This window comes from Equus caballus, chromosome 23 (assembly GCF_041296265.1).
Source record: "Equus caballus isolate H_3958 breed thoroughbred chromosome 23, TB-T2T, whole genome shotgun sequence".
Classification (NCBI taxonomy): domain Eukaryota; kingdom Metazoa; phylum Chordata; class Mammalia; order Perissodactyla; family Equidae; genus Equus; species Equus caballus.
Window position 1 is genome coordinate 38,331,716 of NC_091706.1, and position 17,383 is coordinate 38,349,098.

General features: G+C 38.5%; 1 protein-coding gene and 1 long non-coding RNA gene across 18 annotated transcripts in view; one reads left to right on the forward strand and one right to left on the reverse strand.

Moving 5' to 3' along the window:
* The window catches only part of RFX3 (regulatory factor X3), a 264,606-nt gene extending 260,532 nt beyond the window's left edge, over positions 1–4,074 (reverse strand). For 2 of the 8 annotated variants that reach the window (XM_070248210.1, XM_023627284.2), the window contains exon 1: positions 3,778–4,059. The gene's annotated coding sequence lies outside the window, so the exon portion shown is untranslated. Of the gene's footprint in view, positions 1–3,395 lie in introns of all 8 variants that reach the window. The other 6 variants (XM_070248220.1, XM_023627292.2, XM_070248213.1 and 3 more) reach the window with 5 other exon arrangements.
* The window catches only part of LOC102148149 (uncharacterized), a 55,418-nt gene continuing 42,025 nt past the window's right edge, over positions 3,991–17,383 (forward strand). For 5 of the 10 annotated variants that reach the window (XR_011431189.1, XR_011431191.1, XR_011431193.1 and 2 more), the window contains exons 1-3: positions 4,049–4,197; positions 10,333–10,401; positions 11,087–11,229. This is a non-coding gene — a long non-coding RNA (uncharacterized lncRNA). Of the gene's footprint in view, positions 4,198–4,708; positions 5,048–10,332; positions 10,402–11,086; positions 11,230–16,275; positions 17,059–17,383 lie in introns of those variants that run through there. The other 5 variants (XR_011431190.1, XR_002803224.2, XR_011431194.1 and 2 more) reach the window with 5 other exon arrangements.

A 17,383-nucleotide genomic window follows, 5' to 3' on the forward strand; every position in this document is an offset into this window, starting at 1 on the left:
AATTGTTTAAAATTTTTACTTAAAAAAAAAAAACTCCTCCTAGGAAAATAATTAACTCCAAAAGTATATTTTACTAAGTTAAAGCAAAGGATGCCACCTGCTTTAGAGAGTCCTTTTGTGAACCACTGGAAGTCCCAACACAATGCATTAGAAATAAAAGTGACACCTGTTTAAAGCTGCCATCTGTCCTAACAAGCCAGATTTAGTCAAATCCACTTAATCTTGGATTTCCAAAATATGGGAACACTATGCACCTGTGAATTGAGAGGAATTTAAAATCTGTTTTGCGATGCCTGCTGGGAATCTATATGAAAAAGTTAAAGGCAAATGATTCCATTAGGGAAACTAAGTACTTATTTTTAAAGTAACTGGAAGTAGAGGATTTTTAGCTGCATGCTCAGCATAGAAACAAAACAACAACAACAAAAAACTAGCAGACTCTTCATAATTTAAAAATTAACTTCTTTGGTATTCTCATTTCTTATAACATAGTCTCACTATAGGCACCAAGAACAAAGTAACATTCCTATTAGACTGTTTAGGAAAGTTTTGTTTGTTTTTTAACCCTTCCCACACATCTGATGCTACATGCACCCTTTTAAACCCACACACATTTTACAATTTGAAAAGCAAAATCATACTCCATCTACTGATTTCTTCCGTTGGAAGTTTAGAGGAAACATACACACCATCAACTTTCTCAAGAATTATGAAACATGTTACCAAAAAGTAATACATATCATTTAAATAATACATTGAATCTATCTTGACTTATGATTCATTCATTTTTTAATTGCTAATTTTTTAACGGTAAAAAATTTACCACATTAAATTTGTTCAGGATAAAAAATTTGTTTAAGGTTAAAGTATATTAAACTTATAAACTATAAACCTTTCATTTGAGTACCTGAGTACAAGACTATTTGAACACTGGAGAAATAATATACTATTTTTTAAATTAGGCATAACTGCCTCATATAATGAAAACATTGTGGAATGATGTATTTTAGGAATGCATTTAGCTTACTATGCTATACATGTAAATGTACTACATAAATATGCCTAAATTGCTTAATGCAATTCACAGGCAAAACAATCTAAAAAAGATTGAGATAGACATTATGACATATAACAAATCACAGATATTCAGCCACTCAAAACAAATTACAAGTGACTCCTATTTAATATTTTAGTTTCAAAGCGTGGTCACTTTCACAGATTTCCATTAGCCTAAAAGCTGAGAAGGCATGAGAATAGAAATATATAATAAAGTCCCTCCTAGGAAAAATATCACAGAAAGAATAAATTAACTGCTAAGTATTTATTCTTGCATTAAATGTTAAATTTTATCATTTGTTAGTATTTCTCCTTATTATCTACTCAATCCATATGAATAATGTTGACGTACTTGAGCCCAAAGCATCTCTAACAGCAACTTTATACCACATATGTGCTTTTAAAAATGGATAATAGAATTCAATTTAAGTTCTGTTCTCAAATCAACTTGTGAATGAAAATCTAAATTAGAGAAAACCTGAGAGAGTTGTAGTGAGTGAAATGCCTCAGAAAAGTTCTTGAGCATTGCAAATAAAAGTGTTAAACCATAACATTATAGCATATAATCTACTCCACTGAAAATCTATCTTGTAAATGGCATAAGGTCTGAAACTGTCTCAAGACAGCAAAACTCCTATTAACTTCAGAGAGAGTTTTTAGGACCCAGGAGCTTCACCATCCAAAAGTGCTCAGGCATTTCACACTCATCTGAACAGAAAAAAAAAATACAAGTTAGTATTAGAGATCTGCATGAAACCCAGGTTGGGGAGGGGGTGAATAAATATAAAGAAATTTGAGGGCTCTGAGAAAGGTTTCTTTCAGAACAAAATATCATCCTCATTTAAAATAGCAACCACAAGGAAATGAATTGAAAGAGGAAAAGTATTTTAACTCCCAATTCTTATTTTACAAAATATTAGCCTTAATAGCATCACAATTACCCAACCTGCTCATTGACAATCTCAAGAATAATTAAAACTGTCACATTATTCACAGGCTGCTCTGTCAGGTAAATCAATATATGTTTGCTGTTAGAAAGAAGACTATTTAAATAAGTATTTTAAAATTTCAAATTGGAAACTTCAATACATGCAATTATTATAGTACATTATATTTGTTTTAGCACACATTATCAAAACCCTTTACTGATAATGTATTAATTAAACATTCAGCCGAAAAATGAACAAATTTACAGGATCTGTAATATTGGGTTACCTCTAACCAACAGCCCAACTACTAGAGGACCGATAAGTATTCAAATCCACAGAGAAAAATGGATTTTTAAAAGAAAGACTTAAAAAGGAAAAAGTTCTCCTCAGCAGGTTTAAGTCACTGTCCAAAAAGTAAAATAAATAAATTGTGAAAAGTAAATAAGAATATGTTAAGTACACACATGCCTAGATCTTAACAACCACAAAGAAAGTGAAATATACACACGTTCCAAGTTGAGAAGCTTCATACATTCTTTATGAACAACTTGACTTCAATTTCAACTCTCAAAGGAAAATGAGCAGAGAAGATGAAGAAAAAAAACTCTGTAAAGTACCGTAACTGTCACAAATAACATTGTAAACTGAGTTCTCACAAAGCTTCCTTACGTCCTTTCCCTGTTTATCACACACAAAGTCTCATAACCACAATGAAAATTGTTAACACTCCACTGTGGGGAAAGAGGTTCATCAAAGTGAAATGGAACCTCACTACTACCCCTCCCACCTCCACATGAAGGATAAAGCACTGTCAATAACTAACCCAAGTATCACAGATGCCCTGCATCCGGTTTAAACCACAAGCGCGCGCACACACACATACACACACACACACACACACACACACACACACACACACCAAAAAAGAGAGAAAGAGAGAGGAGAGAGACTTAAAAAAAAAAATCTCTTTGCCAGTGCAGCAAAGAGCCCAGCGAAGAGGCCCCTGGTTTCAATGTGTGTGCAAGGGGTGTGGGGGGAGAAGGAAGGGGGCAGGGAAGAGTGCTGAATGGATATTAAGACTGTTTGCAGCACAAAGAAAACACAGTTTTTAAAGAAAACCGTGCAGCTGATGACGGTAAAAGAAGAGCAGCCCATTTAGCACAAGGCAAAGAGGGGCAAAAATGAAGGGAATAGGCGGTGGGAAAAGTTCACCGTTGTACGAGGATGAAAATAACAAAACCTTTAACAAGGCCCCACAAGTGAACAACAACAACAACAAAACATCACCTCTTGAGTACCCCCCCCCCCGCACCCTGTTGTCTATTTCGGTTTTGAAAGAAGCAGGAAACAAGCAGCTTTGGAAAAGAAGAAAATTAAAGAAAGAAAGGGGAAAAATCCTTCTCTCTTCACCTGACCCTTCTTCTCAGAGCAGACCTACGGGAGAGCTTCACCATCCGCATCGGCAAACTGTGGCTCCCTCTCCCGCTCGTCTCGGAGCCCTCCGAGCTCCCGCTCCATCCTTGAAGCGCGGCAGCCGAGGGCCGGGGCCGGCGGGCGGGCGGCGCGGCGCCCACACCCCCGACCCAGCCGCGGCGCGCACGGTCCATTGTAAACAAGCCCGGGGGACGGAGCCCCTCGGCAGCGGCGCCGCAGCGGCAGCCCCCGATGTCAGGAGTGAGACCCCCGCACAGCCACACTCGGCTCGCACACACGGACACACACACGCACGGACACACGCGTTCACACGCATTCACACGCTCCCACACACATGTAGAGACCGAAGAATATTCACCTTGGCTGTGGATTATTGTGGTGTTGTTGGTGGGTGATGGAGATGGTGGTGGTGGGGAGGAGGAGGAGGAAGAGGAGGAGGAGGAGGAGAGGAGTAGTTGTTGTTGATGGGTAACAGTCGCCAGGACTACGGTGACTATGGCGCTTGATTCACAAGGCAACGGTTGCTATAACTCACAAAAGAGAGAGAGAGGGAGAGAGAGAGAGGGAGCGAGAGAGGGAGACACTCGCACCGGGAGGGGTGGGGAGGGAAGAGGGGAGGAGGCGGGCCCAGCGAGCCGCCGGAAGGGGCGGGCCCGGCGGCGTGACTGACAGCCCCCGAACAGGGGCCGGGGGCCGCGAGGCCCGGGTTCGGAGGAAGGGCTCCGAAGATGTGCACTTAGGTTCGGCAGGGCTGAGGTCACCGAGAGTCCTCTCGGAGGTACGCTACTACCAGCGCCGACCAGGCTGGAGGGGTCGTTCAGGGGCGTGTGCGAGGGATACTGCCTGTGAAACGAGAGCTGTCCGTCCCAGTAACCAGCTTTGTGCAAAGAAGCCCCACAGCCGCCAGAGGGTGACGGCTAACCCAGGGGAGGGAGTGTCGAGGGCAATTCCCGGCACTTTGTGGGGAGACCAGCTACAGCAAAAGAAGGATCCACTTTGAAGAGCGTCTTCTGCACCCACCGCCTAAACGTCATTTCCGGGGCGGGGCGGGCGGAGGGTCCCGGATGTGCCGCCCTTCGCTCGCTCTTTTTTTTTTATTTTCCCATTTTTTTCTCTTTTCTGAGGCGCTGGCGGTGTTCCTAGTTGCGTTGCCTGTTGGCTTATCGTATGCCTGGGCGCTGCAGGGCTCCGGGGCTCGCGCTGGACTGGAGGGTCCGAGCCGCCTTCGGCCGCCAGGTTGCCGCGCTCCGAGCCGCTCTCGCCTCCTGATGCCGCGAGCCGAGGAGCGCGGGTGGCGGGGCGTGAGCCGCTGTCTCCGCCGCCATCTTAGAGCCGGCGCGCCCGGGCCGCTGGGCGCTGGGCCCCGCGCCGGCATTCCGCCGGCCCGGCGTGCGGAGGGCCTGGTCGGAGCTTGTCCAGCCTTCGCTCCTGAGCGGAGAGGCGCGGTCAGCGCTCCCTACCACAGGGCTGGGAGTGCGTGCTAATAAGGAGCAGGAAGCCACCCTCGCCGGAGAATGAGAACACGCATGGCGGTCCCCTCTGCGAATGGCATTAGGGTCAGGGTAACTTACACCTGCCGGAGGTGGCACCCCGTTCGTTTCTAGTTCCCCGTTATCCTCAGCCCTTAGGTAAAGGGCTCATCCTTCCTTAAAGTTGACCGAACCGGGGTTTGACCCGCTAACCTGTGACTTTCCCTGCCCTCTCCCCAGTTGCTTGACACCCTGCTGGATCTCAGGGTCTTGCTCTTCCCGGCTGTGTTGAGACAGCCGAATGGCTTCCGTCCGTGATGGATGTTGTCAGCACACACCCGGCTCTCGAACACCCGCCGGGCTTGCACAGCCTCTAATACCTCCGATTTCTAACATACTTGTCCACTTCTCTGCAGACGAGAGTCCTACAGGCACATGCCCCTGGGCCCTGCCAATATCCCACACCTCCAACACATGCGCTAAGCTGCTTATCCAAGACAATAACATTAGAAGTAGAGCCTTAGGAAGTCAGTTCTCCTCTTGAGGCTTAATTTTTGCACCTGCAAAATAAGGGATTTGGGCCGACATAAGTTCACAGTGCTGAAATAATAATAGCTGAGCTCTTAGACTGCCCTAGACATTGTGCTTAGTGTTTTACATACATTATCTCATTTAATCCTCATAACGCCACTTGGTACGAAATATTCTCATTTTAGGGAAAGCAGGCACAGTCTTAAAAGTCAGTGGTTTTATTTTACGGCTCTGTTTCATGGAATATTGGATAAGGGTATCATTTTGGGAACCAACTATTTAAAGAATGGATTTAAGAAAGTAATGTTGCTTTTGGGAATCTCATAATGAGTTATAGAGGTTCCGCTAATAATGTGTTACAGTGTTAAAGCTAAAAGGTTTTATGACCCACCGTGTAGAAGGCTCTTGTAGTCTGAGACAAATGACAATGTGGTGACCAACAGCAGTTAAACTCTTCAGATTTAGAATAATTTCGACATACACATAGGAAGTAAGGTGTACACTCCAGCTGTATGAAAACTGATAGTCATTATGAATATTCGTTTATTACATTTACAGATAAAGTCCTCTGTTCCTGTAATGGTGTGCGGGGCTGTTTGCTCACAGTATGCAGCTCTGAATAGCTTTGCTTTTTTAGTTCAATTGTCTGTTATAGTTTGCTTGTCCCTTCCCTCACTGTCAGCTGTTGCTTCTTACTGCTGTCAGTGAACATAGCTCTGTTATCCTCCCCACCCTTTTAATGTACTGCTTTTAATCTGCAGGCAAGAAAACCACATAATGAAGCTTGTGCAAAACTGTGTCTCAAGAGTGAAAATAGGTACTTCGAGGAACTCTCATTTAGAAAAAGTGTGTGACCTTTGTGTGAGGACATTGTAACACCAGTTTTAAGCTGCTTAAAGACTTCTTTTACCTACTTCCTGACTTGGCCTTTTCCTGAGTTAGGAATAGATAAATTTTTTTTGAGTTCTTTAAAAGTTAGGATTTAGAATATTTTTCCCTGTTTTACGACAATTGATGGTATGACTTTTAACCATATTGAAGTTACTCTAATATGACCACCACAGTGAATCCAATAACCAAGCTACTGATTCAAGCTATCAATTGGGAAAAATGCTGGATTATATATGCATCTATTATTTTGTGCTATAACTACTTGTGAAAGGACCCAGAAATCCCTTTTCGCATAGTCAGTTCTGAAAGGATCTCCTTTTTGGTCATTTTTAAGCTGCATAGTTTCCTCTTCATTACGTTGTACATATATTTCAGAAATAAATTATTTGTTAAGAAGTCACAGAAAAGATCCAGCTGTGTCTAACATTTATCACCTGTTACCATGCAATACACACTGGGCTCAATGAGAAAAGGTACCTAACCAAAAAATATTTTACAATCATTGAAAAATTCAACAAATTGTCAATGCCACAGTTATTTGTTGAGTACCTAAAATGGGCCAAACGTAGTTCCTCTCTGTAAAATGCTCGAAGTCAATATCTATGAATTTAAAATGTTGTGTTCTTTGAACTTGGATTGTTTTTGCTCACCTTGGAGCGATAGGCAGAGACATCAATTAACACATTTGTATCTGAACCACTTGAAAAATATGAAGTCCTGATTATTTATGTATAATTATATACTTTACAAATTAGTACATTCTTAAGGGTAAATTTCCATTTCAATATTATCTGTTAGGTTTTTTCCTCCTATTGATATCTACTGCATGTTCAAGAACTAAAAATTACTTTAACATTAATGCTCGTAAAATATAAGGCTGTATGTGAAAAGATAAAATACAGATATATGATAGGTTTACTTTCAAAAATTGTATTTATAAGAGTTTTGAAAATGTATCAGTCTGTGGCAGCTTACCACTGAATTTGTGGTGAATCCTTTTATAAAGCAGAAATCACACCTATTTAAAAACTTTTCACTTGATTATAATGTCTGATTTTCTTCAATTGAGAGACAACCAGAGTCTAGGTTCTCATGTGAAATAAATGGTTGCATTTCACCCAGTGTTTATATATGCAGAGCACTGGAGAATTAGACTACTGGATTACTGATTGCCTTTACTAGACCTGAAATTCTGTGTATGTATGCTAATTATCAATAATGATAGAGAGTGACAGAGGCCAAGGTAATTCAAAACTGGACATGGTTTGCCACTGTTCTCTGGAGCTCCCCCAGCTCTACCCATCCCCACCCAAAGTATATTTTGGTTTGTAAAATATTACAATTTTTTTTTCTCTGATAGATCTGTCTTTCTAATGGTGTTCTCTTTAAGTAATACAAACCAGCTGTTTACTCAACAGTCCTGAGGCATGTCCATCCCTATTTATAATCTGGAATTCAATTTTTACCTCAGCACAGAAAGATGATAAAATCATGTTAACTATCTTTTCTCAAGACCAAAATATCTTTTGATATACACATGTAGCTTTTTCCCTTCAATTAATGCAGAATGTCAAATACAATATTTGCATCATTAAAACCAAATAATTGGAAACAACCCAAGTGTTTGTCTGTAGGAGGATGGAAAAACAAATTGTGATACATTCGTACAATGGAATACTATTGAGCAATTAAAAGGAACTAATGATACATAGTATAACATGGATGAATCTCAAAAGAAGCCAGACACAAAGAGTACACACTGTCTGAATCCGTTTATGTAAAGTCCAAGAACTGGAAAAACTAATCTGTATTTAAGTGTTTCCCTCTGATGGCAGGGGCTATGAGGTGGGATTTACTGGAAAGGAGCATGAGGAAACTATCTAGGGGGATGGAAATGTTCTGTACCATCCAACTGGGTAGCCGCTGGCCACATATGGCTATTAAAATCTAATTGTAAATTAATTACAATTAAATGAAATTTAAAATTCAATCCTACAGTCACACTAGCTACATTTTAAGTTCTCAGTAGCCACATGAGGCTAGTGGCTACCAGATTGTATGATGCAAATACAGAACGTTTCTGTTGCATAAATTCTGCTAGAGACTGCTGTTCTAGATTGTTTTAGGTAGTATTTACGTATGTGTTTACAATTGTCAAAGTTGTAATACAATGCGCATTATATTCTGTATACATTATATGTCAATAATACCTGCCCCCAAACCCCAGAAGTCACTAATTAGAAGTATTTATTATTGTATTACCTACCCAATTAACCCACTTTTTCCTTAATATTTTCATTCAACACTGCAGAGAAAAGGGTAAATAATAAGTAGTAAAATTATCCCTGGCAAATTTTCAGGTAAGTGTTAAGGGTGGCCATACAGTAGATAATGTTGATTTGCTGCTCCAAGGAATGAGTTCTGCCACTTTATAATCCTGAATACATCTAGAAACCAAAGAAATTGCTTTTGAGAGCTTAAAGTGAATTCTAGATGACTAAGGAGAATTTTTTTCCTATTTCCCTATGGAATTGCAGTATCATAAACATGGTGGAGATCATATAACCTTCTTCTGAGGCAACATTAAGGGTATTTGAGAGATTTGGTGCTAACTCTGACCAGGTTGAGAAGGTCCTGTAAACTCTTTAAGTAAAGACTCAAGGCTTTGGGAGGTGGAAGAAAAAGTTTCTAAATCAAGGATTAAAAGACTTGAGTGATCTCCCGGGGCTGTCCCGTTGGAATGGTGGTTAAGTTTGTGCCCTCCACTTCAGCAGCCCAGGGTTCTCGGGTTTGGATCCTGGGTGTGGACCTAAACATCGCTCATCAACCCCTGCTGTGGTGGTGTCCCACATACACAATAGAGGAAGATTGCCACATATGTTAGCTCAGGGACAATCTTCCTCAAGCAAAAAAAAGAGAGGAAGATTGGTAACAGATGTTAGCTCAGGGCCAATCTTCCTCACCAACAGACAAAAAAAGACTTGAATGATCTCAATTATAAACTTCTAATTTTCATGGATTTTCAGAGATGGCACACCAGGTAAAATGATTCAAAATACTAAACATATATGTTCATGTAATACTTTTTTGAAATTAGGAAAATTTTTTGGTGGAGTAAATACTCACTATAAATAAAGTTAATAGATACTTCTATCAGCATTTCTTAAGAACTTTGTGAACCCCAAGTAGATTTTTACAAGATAATGATCTTGAGCTGTGTTAGAGATTAATTCTTATGACTTAATCAGCAATTGATACTATATGATATATGCTGAAAACTATTTTATTTTTACTCAATTTTTATCAAAAATGTGATTTTATTTGATCCAAAGTCTTTTACTGCCAAAGAAATTCTTAAGACCATTATTCCTATCTTAACTGTACTGAAAGTATATTCCCACTGGAACGTGTCATACATCTCGCCCTCTCCACCCCCCACCAACATCACATTACATTATAAAGCCTATATTTTGATTGTTTTTGAGTACTTATGTCAACTGTTAAAGCATATGACTGATTTTTTCACCCATATATTTTTTGCCAACTTAGCCACTAATAAAGAAAAAAATAAAGATCATTGATTCAAACTACATGAATTTGTCTCTTGATGCTTTTTGTTTGTTTTGAGAAGAGAATTTATATGCATCGAATATTTTTCTGAAAATTTTGTTCTGTTTAGCTTATTAACATTTTTATTTTGCGGGACAGAGAACACAAAAGTATACATTGTATAGTAGAATGTTTAAAACACTTGCCTCCAAGCACTGTTAAAAATTTTATCTGGTACTTTCTTCCATAAAGGAGATTAAGGTCATTTTAAGACTTTCATAGATCTGGCTTAATCAGTGAAAGTACTGATTAGAACTTGGTTTTGGAGGCCTCCAGTCCCACATCATATCAAACATATTAAAATGCACCCATATATCACATAAAATATATGTAACTAACAATTGAGTTTACAAATGACATAATGGTAAGCTTTGCAGACATCTAATTAAGTATTTGTTCATTTTGATTTGCAGCTTTCTTTTCATATTTTGAAGTAACTTTTTTCCAGATCCCCAACATTTTCAGAGGAGCTTCAGAAACATGTAAGTCCTGACCATAGTGCTTGATGAATAAAATGGCCCTGAAATATAGTAGGAAAACTGAATTTAAACAATTTGTCTCTTTGTTTTTCCTTCTTCATATGGGGGATGGGCTGTTAACTAACCAGAAAATATAGAAATCCGCTGAGATAACAAAATTACAGTGAACTTTGTATACTAGTTTCACAAAGATCAGAAAAAAACTAATTTAACCAAGAAATAGAAGAATTATTTTCTAAGATGATGACTTAAGAGCCCTTGAACTCAGTACCCTACTTTGACCCTAGAATGTTTACCTCATTAATTGGATTTACATTACAGGGATATTCTATTTGTAGCTTCAAATGTGTAACACAATAATTACAGACTTCTTATTAAATGTGATATCATTCTTCACCCAGAAGAAATAACCCTTAAAGAAAGAACACTAATTTCTGTTGAAGATTGGTGAACGACAAAAAATGTTAATGGGAATAATTTTAAAAGACATTTGAAAGTCTGACAAGGGATTTTTCCTAGGGTTAAAAATGCCTATATTTGAAAGTGAATAATTGTTTAAGTTAAATTCTTCCTGAAGTGAAGTCAAAAAGATAAAAAGTAGAATCATATAAAATAACCATGTCATTTTCTTGCGAGTCAGCACTGATTCAATGACCCAACAATGTAATACAAAGCATTGTGTTTCTAGAAAAGCCAGTAAGTTCATCAGCTTCTAAGGAATCAGCTACAGAGATGGCAGAACTGAATGATGCATAAATAAGTGGATCTAAAATGGAGATTTATCTGAGCAGGCATTCTCACTGCTGAGAGTAAACTAAGGAAGTATCCAGTGTAAGTAAGAGTGATTCTTATAAGAATATTATTAAGTTAACTTCATTGTATAATCAAAACATTACAACTTATTAGTGTCTCTTGGAAAAGCCATAGTACTATGTTTGGCAATCATCTTTGAAAAAGGAATATCCTAAAAGTTTATTATAGACCAAAAGATGTAATGCCTACCTGTCAGAAACAGGTAAGATAGGCTCGAAGTTATAACGCTTTTGGAAAGAAAGTTGACAGGAACCTTACTTAAATATCCACAAACAATCTTAGTCTGATTTCAACTATAATGAATCAATATAAAGGTGAGACAAGGAAAAAATGCAATCGGAAAGTATAATCAACTGAGATGGTTATTGTGGTCTTTTTTAAGCTACTGTGGTTTTGTGGGTTGATTTGCTTTGCTTGTTTTTTCATTTGTAAAGAATGAATCAACAAGAAACTATTAGGGATACAGTAGTCCTAGAGGCAAGATATAGTTAGGACTTGGATTAAGGCTGTAACTGGGAATAGTGAGATGACATATTCTAAAAACTAGTATGAGGGGAATATTGATAGTACTTGAAAATTACTGAGTATGAAAAATACTCAAATCCCAGATATTGAGGACTTGCTATACGTGCTATGCTACATAGTTATTATGGGTGCCTAGAGGAGGTGGTGGAGGATGGGGAACAAGGAAGAGGAAAATACAAAAGGAACTTAAAAGTTCCTTCCTGTATTAGAGGTTGTCTCTTTGTTTCTCTAGATTCACTCAGTCTTACTCTTCTTCACCCTCCTTTCTAGAAGGCTGACCTTCATGGACCACATTATTGCACTTCCATGCTTTCTGGCTGCCGGTTGGTTTCCATCAGTAGCAACTCTGGCAGGAGATTGGAGGCAGGGAGGGAGGAGAGTGAGGTCAGGGTATTTATTACCCTCTCTCCCTCCCTGCAAATTGACTTCAAGATAGCTGCATCCCTCAACTAAAGATTTTGATAAAGGCTCCTTCCCCTCTTACCTTGGGTTTAGGGGGTGGGAACAGCTGCACCGTTCCCCAGCTTAATGCACCATCCTTTCTGGTTCCCCATACCCTCATCTTAGTAAGTGAGCCCTCTGTTCTTCAACTCTCCTCAAATTGCCCTCTTTCTAGTGTGTCGTCTGTTTATTGTTGGGACTTTGATGACATCAAGTAAGATCATAGACTATGTGTAATTTTTCCAGGGCTGTCATAGAAAGCCCCACAGACTGGGTAGCTTAAACAACAGAAATTTATTTTGTCACAATTCTGGCGGCTAGGAGTTCAGGATCAAGAGGTTGGCAGGGTTGATTCCTTCTGACGCCCCTCTCCTTGGCTTGTAGATGGCCATCTTTTCCCCATGTCTTCAAAGGTCTTTCCTCTGTATGTGTCTCTGTTCTAATCTTGTCTTTTTATAAGGACACTTCTCATATTGGATTAGGACTCACCCTAATGAACACATTTTAACTAAATTACTTCTTTAAAAAATCTATTTCCAAATACGGTCACATTCTGAGGTACTGGGAGTTAGGACTTCAACATATGAAGGGTGGGGACACGACACAATTCAGTCCATAACAGACTAGTTGAAAAAGAAAGACATTGAATAAATTAGAAAATAATATCTCGAGATTATAAGTATAGATATGAATATAAGTAAAGGATAGTATTACACTTACTCTGGCAGAATATTAGAGGAGAAGAGAGGAAAATTTAAAAATAAGCACAGTTTTATAAACATGCAAATTTCAGTGGCACATTAAAGTGGAGGGGCATGTACAAAAGAAATCACATGAGCTAGGAGGAACTATAGGGTCTGGAGACTGAGGGGGAAGCCATAAGGTAACAAAGTAACTACAATAGCTAACATTTATTGAGCACTCTGACAGAGATTACTAGTTATGTTCTCTCCTTCCTCTGTAGCAGAATTACTCCTGTTTTTGCTGGACCTCTTCTGCAAAATGACCTTTTCAGACTTTCCTTTCCAGCCTCGCTGGAAGCTAGACAGAGACTTGTGACTAACCTCTGGTCAATAGGAGGCATTCATAAGTGTTCATGGGGCCACTTCTAACAAATCTTCCTTAAGAGGCACCTTGCTTGTGTCCTTTTGCCCCTTTATCCTTTCATCCCCCTCTCCATCCTGCTGCTTAGAACAAGGATGCCACAAACTTGGACCAAACAAAGTACATGGGGCAACAGAATAGGAGAATAAGTCCCTAGTGATTGTGAGGCCACTATACTGCCCTGTACTATCTATATTTACATGAGAAAGAAAACAGCCATCCTGTTTTCTGTGTCACAGGTGAAATGAATCCTAATTAATACAAGCATTTTCTATATGCTAGTTACTGTTCTCAATTTTTTATGTGTATTATTTCATTTAATCCTGTAACAACTCTATATGTAGATACTATTATTATCCTCCATAAGGAAACAGATACAGAGAGATTAAATAATTTTCCCTAAGCAACACACCTTGTGGTTTGGGATTTAAACCAGACTAAGAGAATCTGACCCTAGTCTGCCCTCTTAACCACTATGTTGAGCTGCCTCTCTCTAGTCTCTGATCCTATACCCAGCCTCCCCTGTATAGGGAACAGGATTATTTTTGAAAGCTACAGCCTAAAAAAGGAGAATCTTACATGAATTTGAAACAGTGCTACACAGTCTATCAAGGGGGAGAAGGCAAACAAAATGAAAAACTTTTTGGTAAAGTTTTCTACATACCAATAATATTTTTATTGCTTATTTTAGCCTAAAATTTGCCACAGTTTTGTTTACTCACAATGTGTCTCTTTCCAAACTTCATTTTTAAAAACTTCACTTTGGAGGGCGTCTTGTGAAACTCAATGAATCTAAAATGCATTTGCTTCCTAGCTATCGGGCTGTCATCAGCCCCATAGGGCAAGAAGGTGTTAGATCTGCGCCACAAAGGGGCTTCCCCTGGGCCATATTCTGCCAGAGTCCTTCTCAGAACCCCAGCTGAGATAATCTTTGGTGCAATCCAGGGGCAACTTCTGCACTTAATTGTCAGATTTCTCTTGAGAAAGACTCAGCTCGCAGTCAGGAGTCAGTCCTTATGGTGACAGTCTCTGTTGCACTCCCGTTAGCAGCAGGAGAGCTTTAAGAGTGTTACTGCGCTTTGTTAACCCCTCTCTTAGAGAAACTGGAGAAAAAAGGATTTTGAGGGCATCTTGATTTTTTTTTTTTAATGTTTGGAAAGAGGGGGAAACTGGACCAGTGGATATTGTTCTACTCCCTTCCCATCTGGCCACATAAAAGGCTTCAGAAAGGCCATTGGATCTACTCAGAGGATATTAACACACTATAATTCTGTAAAGAAATAAGGCAATTAAAAGGGATCCATTTATCCACGTGCAGCAAGAAGTTCTGAAGGCAGAATACAGAAGGCAAAGGACCTGTGATGCCTCTCACACAATTTGCTTTCAGTCTGTAAATAGTAAAGATCCTCAAGAACAGCTTTTTTTAGGATGAGATTTTTGAACTGAACTGACCTTATACCTACCACGGTTTTTAATTTCTTCTTGTAACCGATTTTTCCAGCTAACAAAGCCATTTGAAAAGTACATTTGTAATCAGTATTATGCCAACTTTGGGTAGAAATAAGTGTATATTCGTTTTTAAAAAAACAGCTCTATTGAGGTATAATTCCCATAGAATAAAATTAACCACATTAAGTGTACAATGAGATAAGTTTTACCAATGTATGCAGTCATTTGACCACCACCACAATTAAGCTATTGAACATTTCTATCACCATCAAAAATTTCCTTGTCGCTCTTTGCAGTCAATCCTCTCTAACACCCTACCTCACTCCCACCCCTGGCCCTAGGAAAACTTAGATCTGCTATCACTATATTTTTCCCTTTACTGGAATATCACATAAATGGAAATATACAATATTTAAAGTTTTTTGCTTTTTTTTTTGGTCCAGCTTCTTTTACTTAGGATATTTTTGAAATTTATCCATATTGTTGTGTATATCAGTAATTCATTTATTTTTATTGTGAAGTAGTGTTCTATTGTTTGGATACACCACAATGTGTTGTCAAATTTTTTGTTATTATAAATAATGCTGCTATGAACATTAGTGTATAAGTGTTCTTGTGGACAGATGTTTTCATTTGACTTTGATGGATACCTAGGAATGAAATTTCTGTGTCATATGGTAAGTGGTTGTTAACTTTGTAAGCAACTCTTGGAATGCTCTCCTAAGCGCCTTTATTATTTTGTATTCCCACCAGAAATGTATGAAAATTCTGGTTGCTCCTCATCCTTGTCAACACTTTTGGCAAGGATTAAAATATCATTTAAATTTTAGCTGTTCAAATGGATGTGTAATAATATCTCATTGTGGTTTTAATTTGTATCCCAATGACTAGTAAGGTAAGCATCGTTTCATGCACTTACTGCCCATTCATATATCTTCTTTTATGAAATATCTGTTCATATTTTGTCCACTTTTTGGGTTGTCTTTTTATTGAGTTATAAGAGTTCTTAACATAGCTTGGATACAAGTTCTTTGTCAGATACATATTTTGCAAGTATTTCTCCCAGTGCATGGCTTACCTTTTGATTTCCTTAAAGGTATCCTTTAAAGAGCAGAAGATTCTAATTTTGATGAAGTCTAATCTATCAATATTGTATTTTATGATTTGTACCTTTTTTGTTTTATCTAAAAAGTCTTTGCCTAACCTAAGGTCATTTGATTTTTCTCTGTTTTTTTTAACAAAAGTCTGTTATTTTAGCTCTTATATTTAGGCTCTATGAGACATTTTGAATTATTTTTTGTGTAGGATGTGAGATAAGGGTTGAGGTTCACAACTTTCTAAACAGATCTCCAGTTGTCCCAGCACCATTTCTTAAGAAGAATATCCTTCTCCATCGAATTGACTTTCCACCTTTGTCAAAAATCTGTTGTTCATACATGCATGGGTCTATTTTGGGATTTTCTATTCTGTTCCATTCGTATGTTTGTCTATCTTTATCCCAATACCACATTATCTTGATTACTGTAACTTTATAATTTTTTTTAGGAAGATTAGCCCTGAGTTAACATCTGCTGCCAATCCTCCTCTTTTTGCTGAGGAAGACTGGCCCTGAGCTAACATCCGTGCCCATCTTCCTCTACTTTATATGTGAGACGCCTGCCACAGCATGGCTTGCCAAGCGGTAACTTGTCCACACCTGGGATCCAAACTGGCGAACTCTGGGCTGCTGAAGTGGAACATGCAAACTTTAACTGCTGCACCACCAGGCTGCCCTTATAAATTTTGAAATTTGGTGGTATTAACTCCATTTCTGTTCTTCTTCTTCAAAGTTGTTTTGTATATTCTAGGTCATCTGCATTTCCGTATGAATTTTAGAATCAAGTTCTACAGAAAGACTTCTTGGGATTTGGATTGGTATTATATTCAGTCTGTAGATTAATCTCGTGAGAACTGATGTCTTAATAGTATAGAGTCTTCTGACCCAATGAAAAAGATATATCTCTCCTTTTATTTAGGTCTTCTTTAATTTCTCTAAGTAATGACTTTTAGTTTTTGGTATGTAGGTCTTTCACATCTTTTGTCAGATTTACCCCTAAGTATACTGTAATTCTGATGATATTGTAAATAATATTGTTTTTAAATTCCTTTTGTTCATTGCTAGTGCACAGAAAAGTAATTGATTTTTTATGTCGATCTTGTATCCTGATACCTTGTTGAAGCCACTTATTAGTTCTAGTAGCTTCTTGGTCAATTCTAGATTTTCTCTGTAGATGATCATGCCTACTGTGAATAAAGACAGTTTTACTTCCACCTGTTCAAAAAGCAAAAGGCTTCCTCTCCTAACATCACCCCACCCCACTCAGGTTTCAGAGATAAGTCCTGTTTACAATGCTTAGTTTTAGTTCCTCTGTCAATCACAGTATTTATATGGATCTGTAGCCCAAATTTAAATGGTGTCTATTGACGCTCTACAATAAAAGATGAAAAAATTATACTATTTTCCCTTCTTTCATCCTGTTTTTCTCTCTCTGACTCCCATTTTTCAGATTACATTATAGTTTTACACTTTCTAGATTTATAACAATTATTTCCATTTCTGATCATGTGGTGAGTTAGGTAAGCTGAATAAACCTCCTCAGCAAACACCTAAACA